Source organism: Ceratotherium simum, chromosome 28 (assembly GCF_057802395.1).
Source record: "Ceratotherium simum simum isolate JZ-2026a chromosome 28, ASM5780239v1, whole genome shotgun sequence".
NCBI lineage: Eukaryota > Metazoa > Chordata > Mammalia > Perissodactyla > Rhinocerotidae > Ceratotherium > Ceratotherium simum.
In genome coordinates this window covers 39,463,154-39,475,218 of record NC_141927.1, presented here as the reverse complement: position 1 = coordinate 39,475,218, position 12,065 = coordinate 39,463,154, and positions in this window count along the sequence as shown.

Genomic DNA, 12,065 nt, shown 5'->3' with positions numbered 1-12,065 from the left:
ATGGTTGTTATGGAGTGAGGGTGAACAACACCAAGAAGATGAAGGACACTAGAAAAAAGGCAATTTATTAAGTTGTGAAAAACCCAGACCTGACCTCAGATCAAGTAGGTGCTTTGTACTCTAATGAGGTAGAAGTTATAATCTGAACTTTCTATTTAGAAAGAAGAAGTTTGGCTGTCTAGACACGTTTACCAAGTGATGATAAATTTCGAGAGCACCTTTGAAAAAAAGCCTGTGACTGAAGTTGGAGACTGATGGGCCAAGGGAAGTCTTGTTAACAGTCCAGAGTTGATTCTTCTTTCTACCTAATCCTTTTCTCCAAAGATCATCTCTGATTGTTTCTGTGAGGAACTTGAGTAGATAATAGTAAATGTTCTGTGAATTCCTCAGAGCTTCGGGGAGAAACTACTCCTCCTTTGACCTTTACCTGTCTTACCTCCCTCACACATTAGTCATTAAAATGTTTCTCTCTGGAGATCAGTGTTTGAGAAGGGATAGTCTGAGAACTTCTGCTTTACATGTTTGGTGAAAATTACAGTCGCTGGGGGCTGACATCCAGGCATTCACATTAATAAAAAAAATCTCCAGATGAATCTTATATTCCTGCAAGTTTGAAAACCTTCTAGATTTTAATGTATATTGGGATAAGATCACAATTATTCATCTCAGTAACTTCTCCCTCTACCTTAATACCTTACATGTAATATATACTCAGTGAACACTTTTAAATGAAAATAGAACATTAAATGTACAGTAACAAAACATATAACAATGCATTCAGCTGAACCATACAAAATTGTCATTTTTGTATGTCAAAACAATCAAATAGCAGCAATTCCTTTGGTTCAACTTAATATTTGTTTTGGAAAGTGAAAAACAATCTTGCCAGCTGTCTCAATTCAACTATAAAATGTCAAGTAAATTAGTCTTAGTTTTGAACTCTCTGGAGAGCATACGGAAACTAATTAAATGTATAATTCAAATTTTAAGTTATAAATTCCCTAAGTTTAAACTAAAATGTAAGAATTATTTGTAGCATACTATGAGTTTGCTGTAGGTTCTAAAATTTATATTATAAGTCATGAGACCATTGGACTCAAAAGATCACTGGGTTTTAAAATCTTTGGATGTCTTAAGTGAATTAATTTAATGCATTTCGATCCTTTTCAATTCCTTGAAATAGTCTAGAGAAACTACTTATAAATTATTAAAAACAAAAAGTCTGATGCATCAAAACAAACACAGCCTAAAGTTAACGTTTTTAAATATGGTTTCCATCACATTAATCCCTTATTCAAGATTTTCAGTGGTTTCTATTATCTAAAGATCAAATTTATTAGCTTACCATTCAAGTTTCTCCAAAATCTAGCTCTAGGCTCTCCATCCAATGACGTCTTCACTCCTTAATCAAGTAGTTAAATTGGTCTACTTACTATCTCCAGGTAACTCTACTTTTTCACTTCTTTGTTTTTTTCTTCTGCCTGGAATGCTGTCCTTCATCTCTCTTAAGTGAAACTCTTGCTTTATTTCAAGTCCTGTCTGCATCCTTCTCCTCCCAGTGAAACAACTATTTAACTGGTGAAAATTATTTTTTAAAAAACAAAACATTTATTTATAGCCTCCAGAAATTTTCCTAAGGTCACATAGCAAATGGAGAAATGCTTATTTAAGAAAATCTACTAAATCTTGGTAAAAATAGTGAATTTGTGGCATTTGAGCCGTGACCTGCCCCCATCCTCCTCACCCAACTCAGTGTAACAGAAGATCTACTTCAGAAGGCTAGGGCCAAGAAGACAGAGCCTACATAGGAGTAAAGCTTCTGTATCACCACTGGAATTAAGTTAGTAAAAATCTGAAGTAGATCATGATAAAATGTATATTATAAGCCCTAGATCAACCATTAAGAAAATAAATTAAATATGTAGCTTAAAAATCACTAAAGGAAATAAAGTGTTATACTAGAAAAATTCTCTTAATACAAAATAAGACACTAAAGAAGAAACAGAAAAGCAAAGAGGACACGAGACAGATAACAAAAAGCAAAATGGCAGAGGTAATAGCAATAATAACATTAGATCTAAATTGATTAAATAATCCAATTAAAAGGCAGATATTGTCAGATGATAAAAAAAGCATGATTCAACTATATGCTGTCTATAGGAGACACGCTTTAGATTCATATATACAAATAGCTTGAAAGTAAAAGGATGCACAAGATATACTATGCAAGCAACAACCAAAACACAGCTGGAGTGGCTATATTAAATCAGACAAAATAGATTTTAAAACAAAATATTACTAGCAATAAAGAGGGATGTTTTACAAAGATAAACTTGTCAGTTCATCAGGAAGATATAAGTTATAAACATATATGCACCTAATAAGAGAGCACCAAAATATACAAAGCAAAAACTGACAGAAATGAAGAGAGAAAGACATAATTCAACACAAATTGGACTCCAATATCCTACTTTTAATAATGGCTACAACAATAAGGCAGAAGAACAACAAAGAAATAAAAGAATTGAACAACACTATAAACCAACTAGATTTAACTGACATCTATAGAACTTTCTACCCAAAAGCAGTAGAATAGATATTTTTCTCAAGTGCACACGGAACATTCTCCAAGATAGACCATATACTAGGCTATAAAATAAGTCTTAATAAATTTAAAGGATTAAAGTCATAAAATGTATATACTCTGATTACATGGAATTAAATTAGAAATGAATAACAGAAGGTAATCTGGGAAATTCAACAAATATGTGGAAATTAAACAACATATTCTTAACCAATGGGTCAAAGAAGAAATCACAACGGAAATTAGAAATTATTTTAAGATAAAAGAAAACAATAACACAGTTTATGGTATGCAGCTAAAACAGTGCATAGAGGGAAATTTATATTAATAAACACCTATACTAAAAAAAGAAGAAAGATCTCAAACCAATAAGCTAATCTTCCACTTCAGAAACTGGAAAAATAAGAACAAACTAAACCCATAGCAAGCAGAGGGAAGGAAATAGTAATTGGAAATTAAAGTGGAAATAAATGAAGTAGAGAATAGAAAAACAATAGGGAAAATCAATGAAACCAAAAGTTGGCTCTTTGGAAAAATCAACAAAATTGGAAAACTTTGAACTAGACTTACCAAGGACAAAAGAAAGAGTAATGAAATTACTAAAATACAGAATGAAAGAGAGGAATGACTGCTATCAATTTTACAGAAATAAAACAGATTATAAGGGAATATTTGAACGCCTGTATGCTCCAAAAATTAGGTATGTTAGAGGAAATGACAATTTCCCAGAAAGACACAAACAGACCAATAAGAACTAAAGAGGTTGAGTTAGGAATCAAAAAATCAGAAAACTTCCAACAAAGAAGAGACCATGATTAATGGTGAATTCTACTAAACATTTAAAGAAAAATTAATATCAATCCTTCATAAATTCTTCCAAAAAATAAAAGAGGAGGGAACCCTTCTCCATCATTTTCTGAGATCACTATTACTCTAATATCAACACCTGAAAAAAAATTACAAGAAAACTAAAGACCAATATCTCCTACAATTATAGATGTAAAAATTCTTAACAAAATACTAGCAAACAGAATTCAGAAACATTTTTAAAAAAGGACTATGCACTATCATCAAGTGGGACTTATCCTAGAAATGCCAGATTAGTTTAACATCTGAAAATCTATTAAAATGGACTTTTTGTAGGCACATAAATTTATCTTGCTTTTTTTTTATTGATGTCTTAGTAATTTATAACATTGTGAAATTTTGGTTGTACATTTTTGTTTGTCAATCACCATATACATGTCTCCCTTCACCCATCGTGCCCACTCCCCCAACCCCTTTGCTCCTGGTAACCACAATACAGTTCTTTCTGTTTTTGTTTTTTTTTTTGTCTTGCTTTTTTTAAAAAAAAATCTAATCTGCCAATCTCTGCCTTTTAATTTTATGTTTTGACCATTTACATTTAATGTGTTTATTAATATGGCTGAGTTTAAATCTACCATCCTACTGTTTGTTTTCTATTTGTCCTATCTTCTATTTGTTTACTTTCTCCTCTTTTACTACTTTCTTTTGTATCACTGAATATGTTTTATTATTCCATTTTATCTCTTTTCTTGGCTTATTTATATCTTTTTTTGTTGTACTATTCTAGTAGTTACTTTAGGGTTTATAGTATATATCTTTAACTTATGGCAGTCTGTCTTCAAGTAATATTATATGTTTCACATATAGTATAAGAACATTACAACAGTATATTTCCATTTTTCCTTTCCTGACTTTTGTGCTATTGTTGTCATACATTTTACTTTCACATATGTTATAACTCCCACAATACGTTATTTATTTTTGCTTTAAAAAGATGATTATTGGGCTGGCCCCGTGGCTTAGTGGTTAAGTGCGTGCACTCCGCTGCTGGTGGCCCGGGTTCAGATCCCGGGCGTGCACCGAGGCACCGCTTCTCCGGCCATGCTGAGGCCGAGTCCCACATACAGCAACTAGAAGGATGTGCAGCTATGACATACAACTATCTACTGGGGCTTTGGGGGGAAAATAATAAAATAAATAAAATCTTTAAAAAGATGATTATTGGGCTAGCCCCATGGCTTAGCGGCTAAGTGCGCGTGCTCCGCTACTGGTGGCCCGGGTTCGGATCCCGGGTGCGCACTGACGCACCGCTTCTCCAGCCATGCTGAGGCTGCGTCCCACATACAGCAACTAGAAGGATGTGCAACTATGACATACAACTATCTACTGGGGCTTTGGGGGAAAAAAAGGAGGAGGATTGGCAATAGATGTTAGCTCAGAGCTGGTCTTCCTCAGCGAAAAGAGGAGGATTAGCATGGATGTTAGCTCAGGGCTGATCTTCCTCACACACACACACACACACACAAAAGATGATTATCTTTTAAAGAGATTTTTAAAATAAGAAAAAATATCTTTTATATTTACCCACATATTTACCATTTTCCCATCTCCATTTTTTTATCTAGATCCAGATTTCTATCTGGTATTATTTCCCTTCTGCTTGAGTAGCTTTCTTTAACATTTTGTAGCATAGGTTTGCTAGTGATGAGAGTTTTCCTGCTTTTATGTGTCTGCAAAAATATTTATTCCACCTTTGCTTGTGAAACATATTTTTCCTGGAAATGGAATTCTATGTTGATGGGTTTTTTTTCCCCAGTACTTTAAAGATACTGCTCCATTGTCTTCTGGCTTGCATTATTTCTGAAAAGAATTCTGACAATTATCTTACTTTGTTGCCTTGCATATAATGTGCCTTTTTTCTCTGTATACTTTAAAGACTTTTTTAAATCACTGGTTTTAAGCAATATTACTTTTTTGTACTTTATTCTGCTTGGCATTCATTATATCTCTTGGATTTCTGTATTTATAGTTTTCATCAAATTTGGAAAAACTTTAGCAGTTATTTCTTCAAATATTTTTTCTGTCTCCCCCCTCTGCCTCCCCGAGCATGAGGACTCTAATTACACATATATTAGGCATCTGAGATTCAGGGTGGGCCCTAAATCCAATTACTGGTGTTTTTATGAGAGAAGAGAAAGGGAGATTCAGGCACACAGAGACAGAGGGAAGAAGACAGAGGCAGGGATTGGAGTTGTGCTGCCACAAGCCAAAGAACACCAAAGATTGCTGACAGCCATCAGAAGCTCGAAGAGAGGCCTGGCACAGATTCCCCTGCAGGGCCCCCACAAGAAACCAACTCTGCTGACACCTTGATTGCAGACTTCTTGCCTCTAGAACTGTGAGAGAATAAATTTCTACTGTTTTAATCCACTCAGTTTATGGTAATTTGTTACATCAGCCCTAGAAATGAGTACAATGCCACAATTCTCTCTTAGCCGTCTGGGCTGGAAGTGGAAGTGCCTAAGAGCGTTGTGAAGAGAGCAACAGAATTTTGGATTGAGAAATCTCTTTACCTTCTAACTAAGCCTGCTAGATAATTTATTTGATGGTATTATGGTTTCCTTTCATTGCAAAACTGTGCATTATACAAAATTAAAGTATTTTTAAAAACTATTATACAAACACAAATTTCAAATTTTCTCTTGTATGGAGTGAGAACTGAGCAGAGAATTCATATATGACTTCACCAAAAATATTTCTCACTTGATAAAAATTTTGGAACCCAAAAAAATTTACACACTATCGCTTTATTGTCAGCTTATGTTGCATATTTAATTTTACGGTAGATACGCAGTGTTTATCAAGTTTATTTTTTAAAAACTCTTCCTTTGAATCTGTCAAATCAAAATACCACCAGAGACGAAGAAAAACAAAGCTAAGCTTATTGTTTCCCAGGCAAGAGAGAACTACATCACTCAAGCAAAGCAAAACAAAACTAAAAGCAAACGAGGTCAGTGAGCCTCCCTGAGCAGAAACTGAAATGTCTAAACATGGGACATAGAGGAGGATGTACACCAAATGAGGCAAAGTTCTGAGTTCAGGCCTCTGGTGGACTCACCACGCAGAGGGCAAACCCTTCTATTCTACTGGTCGTCTAAGGGTGAGCAGTTCTCAAGGAACTCTGGAATGGGTAATTTAAGGCTCTGGTAGCCTCTGTGTCACACACCAGGCCGATTAATACGTGTGTGCTTAGAGGCTTGGTGAAATTTTTATTTAGCAAGTTCAAATAGGTGAAGATACATTTAAAAAAATACAAAGTTCACATTATAGGTCCAAACATCTTGTGGGAGATCAAAATTGACCACCCTGAAATATATCTCTTTACCTTGATTATTTTCTCTGACGGACATTTGACCTCCCCCACTAACTGCCTAAAGGAATTTGACTCTGGGTGTAGACAATCTGGCAGGGTCCCCGCTAAGCCCATTCTTAACAAAGTTCTGTTTACCAAATATTTACATTTGTAAAGGTATCTCCCTCTCCGGGGCGAAGGGAGGATGGCCTCTCTAGAAACTTATCGGGCCTTAAATCTACATATCCTTGATTACTGTGATTTCTGTCTCTCTCCCCACCCTCAACATCCTCCTTTGTCTTTAGCTGAAGATAGTATTTAAGACGAGAATCTCTGCTATTGTGTTGAGAAACTCAGTTTCCCTGGTTTCTCCCATGTACACATGTTATTAAACTTGGTATTATTTTCTCCTGCTAACCTGTCTTTTTAATTATTTGGCTAGCCATAAGAACCTTGAGGGAAAGGGCGGAGGGGGATTCTCCCTCTTCCCTGACAATTTGTTGCCTCCATCAGCCCATAAATGAATACATTACAATCATTTTTGTATTAGTACTCAACATAGGCATTCAAACAGCCTACTAAACCTGTCCGGGAAGAGGAAGAATCCCCCTCCGCCCTTTCCCTCAAGGTTCTTATGGCTGGCCAAATAATTAAAAAGACAGGTTAGCAGGAGAAAATAATACCAAGTTTAATAACATGTGTACATGGGAGAAACCAGGGAAACTGAGTTTCTCAACACAATAGCAGAGATTCTCGTCTTAAATACTATCTTCAGCTAAAGACAAAGGAGGATGTTGGGGGTGAGTGGTGTTTTGGGATTTCAGAGGGGAAGAAGACAATTTACATGAAGAGGGAAATATAAATGTCAGACAATGCTTTGCAGGGCCACCTATAGAGAATGTGGCAGGAGAGACAGGAGTTATAGTAATCAAGAGTATGTAGATTTAAGTCTTCTTCTTCCGTCCTGATAAGAGTTTTCACAGATAAGGCCATACCCCCCTCTTCCCACTACACAGAGGGAGATACCTTTACAAATGTAAATATCTGGTAAACAGAACTTTGTTAAGAATGGGCTTAGCAAAGATCCTGCCAGTCTGTCTACACCCAGAGTTAAATTCCTTTAGGCAGTTTGGGGGAGGTCAAATGTCTGTCAGAGAAAATAATCAAGGTAAAGAGATATATTTCAGGGTGGCCAATTTTGATCTCCCACAAACCCATGTTAGCAAGTTTGGAATTGAAATCCTTTGATGAAAAAACAGTTCTCCTTCACGAGAGGTATTGATCCTTCAAATATCAGCACTCACTTCTTCCTTATGAGAATTTGGAGGGAGCTCACTTTTCCATGTTGAAAATATCCACATATGAATTATTTAATCAAGTGAGACTTCTCAAAATTAGCCATATTCAAAACACTCAGAAAGCTATTTGGTTAATTTTCTAGAGAAAAACCACCTCTGGATGTTTTCAAAGCTTTGAAACTAGAATTTTAAAGTACACAAAGTGATAAGTAGTCCTACAATCTGAATGGAACTTTTATATATCCCCAAAAGACTTATTTTAAATATTTTCTAAAGAATTATTGTAACTTTTATACAATTTGATAAAAGTCTGAAGAAAGTGTTTGAATTAAATGATAAAATTCAGGGTTTAAGCTGGCTGCTCTAAGACAAAAAAGGTGGAAATCAGATCAAGGATACACTGTAGCGTTCACTTAATTTCACTCTGTGTGTGTCTGCGTGTGTGTGTCTGCGTGTGTGTGTCTGCGTGTGTGTGCGCACGTGTTTAGCTTTTCTGGGTAGCTGGGTATTACCTGGTTGATAGAAAATGTGCTCCTGTGATTTCTGGAACATTCTTGGCGGGCTTCCTCTGTTGGATCACCCTGATAGGCCAGGGGTGCCCTGAGAATACTTAAGCACAGTTATAATACACTGTTAATATAACTCAATTTGTTTAAATATTGGATGATCTAATTCCAAATGTGACTCTTGGCAGCCCTGTTGCATGACTAACTCACGTAACTAATTATTAGCACATCTCCTCCAGTATCAGTCTCTCTCCAGGTAAAGTTTAGAGATAAGGAGTGGAGTTTATGATAATAATTCTCTGATACCTTCAAATGTTAGGCTAATTTTTAAATTAAAACACTAGCCATATGAGGCTACCACCACATATTTGCTCATGTCACTATATTTTAATTGAGTACAACTAAGAGCTGGACAGGGCCTCACGTTCATCTGGTCCCGTCACCTCATTTTAAGGACGAAATGGCCGCCTGGAGAGGTCAATGTCTTGGGCAGGGTCGCCCAGTGGAGGGGCCGGTGGTGCGGAACTAGGTCTCACGACCCCGCCCTCGGTGCGTCCAGCACACTGCTTTGACTTCTCGTTTTAGGCAACAGTACATTTCCTTTTCCACGAGTTAGATGTCCTTTCTCTTCCCCGTCTGGCTTTATTTACGGGTAACACTGAGTGGCTGCCCCGGGCAGCAGCCAGCGCTCTGCTCTGCGAGGATTGCAGTGTCCGCTGTGGGGGCCCCACTCCTCCCGCTTCATTCCCTCGGGTCCCTTCCGTCTTCCTGCTTCTGGAGCTGCCGGGCGCCGACCCTCCCCCGGCAATTCGCATCCACAGATAGGCATTTGGGCCTCTGCCTTTTTGGTTGGAGGAAGAGGGAGGTGTTCTGGTGTGGGGGCTCCAGAGAAGGGGGTGCCGAAGTTAGCAAACGGAGCTGCCGGCACGTTTGTGCGACTCTGGATAAGGCTTCGGCACACGCAGCCCTCCTTCAGCACATTGCAGATGTGGGGGCTGGGGGTGGGAGTGGGGAGGGGTTCTCTCTGGCACCCCCTGCCCAGATCCCCCCTCCCTGCCCTATTCCTCATTCCTCTCCTCGGCTCTGGCGTTTAGGAAGACAGCCAGGCTCAGCCAAGCAGCTGGAAAGCCTGGGGCTGTCCAGCGGCCACAGGGGCATCGTGGCAGCCTGCACCACAGGGCAGCTTCGGGAGGGGGCTGCATTCCGCACGACTCAGGGGGTTACAACTGGTACTCAGGACCTTATGATTAATGTGATCTCAGTTATATTCAAACTGGTGAAACCTGGGCCATATGGGTTCTATCCATTACTAGCTTTATCTCCCCACCCCTTAAAAAATAGAAAGCTGTATAAAAAAAGACGAAATTTTGTAGTGTGCAACAACAAGGATGGACCTTGAGGGTATTGTGCTAAGCGCAATAAGTCAAATGAAGAATGACAGACACCATATGACTTCACTCATATGTGGAAGATAAACAAACACATAGATATGGACAACATATTGGTGGTTACCCAAAGGGGAGGGGGATGGGAGTGGGCAAAAGGGGTCAAGGGGCACATATGTGTGATGACGGAAGGCAACTAGACCTTTAGTGGTGAACACGATGTAATCTGTACAGAAGTTGAGATATAATGATGCACACCTGAAATTTATGTAGTATTATAAACCAATGTGACCCCAATAAAAAAAAATAGGCTGAGATATTTTAAGATCTACAAGAAAGGGAAGTTTGGGGCATTATCTTGGAATTGATTTTTATTTGCTTTTTTGCAGACAGAGAACGTTCTGTATGGTATAGATGCTTTGTTACTTGTTGAGACTTCTCTGGGTCCTAACAAGAGGTCAAGTTTTGTAAATGTTCCATGGGTACTTGAAAAACGAATATGTATTTTCTATGACTGTATTTCAGTATCTGTTATTGTGCCCAGAACATAGTAGGACTTAGTAAATACTGATGTTGAATTAGCTTTTCTTACAAGCAACACAGTGCCTATATACCAACTTCAGAATATCTCTAGCATCTTTATTTTGTGACATAGAAATTTGTGGGGACACGTGTGCCCCAGAAATGTCCAGCTCTGTAGTGTCACAGAAGCACGCTGTAGGTGTGCCGTGCGGAAATCTCTCTGGAGGAGCTCAGACATGCAGTGCTGACCACCTGCATCAGGAGCAACTTGGGAGCTTTTTAAAAATGCACTTGCTGGGTCCCCCCCAGGCCTACTGAATCAGAATTTCTGAGGATGGGGCCTGGAAGCCAATCATTTAAGACTGCCTCCTACCCTTGATTTAAAAAAAAAAATTTTTTTTTTATTGCGGTAACATTGGTTTATAACATTATATGAATTTCAGATGTGCATCATTATATTTTGATTTCTGTGTAGATTGCATCATGTTCACCACCCAAAGACTAATTACAATCCATTACCATACACTTCTGCCTAATCACCCCTTTTGCTCTCCTCCCTCCCCCCTTCCCCTCTGGTAATGACCAATCCAATCTCTGTCTCTATGTGATTGTTTATTGTTGTTTTTATCTTCTATTTATGAGTGAGATCATACGGTGTTTGACTTTCTCCATTTCATTCATTTCACTTAGCATAATACCCTCAAGGTCTATCCATGTTGTCAAAAATGGCCAGATTTCATAGTTTTTTATGGCTGAGTAGTATACCATTGTGTATATATACCACATCTTCTTTATCCATTCGTCTCTTGATGGGCACTTAGGTTGCTTCCAAGTCTTGGCTATTGTGAATAACGCTGCAGTGAACATAGCTGTGCATGTATCTTTATGCATTCGTGTTTTCATGTTCTTTGGATAAATACCCAGTAGTGGAATAGCTGGACAGCATGATAGTTTTATTCTTAATTTTTAAAGGAATCTCCATACTGTTTTCCATAGTGGCTGCACCAGTTTGCACTTGCACCAGCAGTGTATGAGAGTTCCCTTCTCTCCACATCCTCTCCAAGACTTGTTGTTTACTGTGTTGTTAATTATAGCCATTCTGATGAGAGTGAGGTGATATCTCATTGTAGTTTTGATTTGCATTTCCCTGGTAGTTAGTGATGTTGAACATCTTTTCATGTGTCTGTTGGCCATCTGTGTACCTTCTTTGGAGAAATATCTGTTCAGGTCTTTTGCCCATTTTTTAATTGGGTTGTTAGTTTTTTTGTTGTTGAGATGCATGAGTTCTTTATATATTTTGGCTATTAACCCCTTATCAGATATATGGTTTGCAAATGTCTTCTCCCAGTTGTTAGGTTGTCTTTTCATTTTGTTGATGGTTTCCTTTGCTGTGCAGAATCCACCCTTGATTCCGATGCACACTAAAATTTAAGAACTACTAATCAAGAACCATCACATAAGTGACTTGTCAGATTTTCTTCTTTGAAAGGACAAGAAATCTGTATCACTTTATGTAAAAGCTGTCACACTTTCTGGGCCTCCGCACTAGTCCCCGAAGTCTGTGGTATGCATGGAAGCGCAAGTCTGGAAGAAGAAAATCAGTTGCCCCTG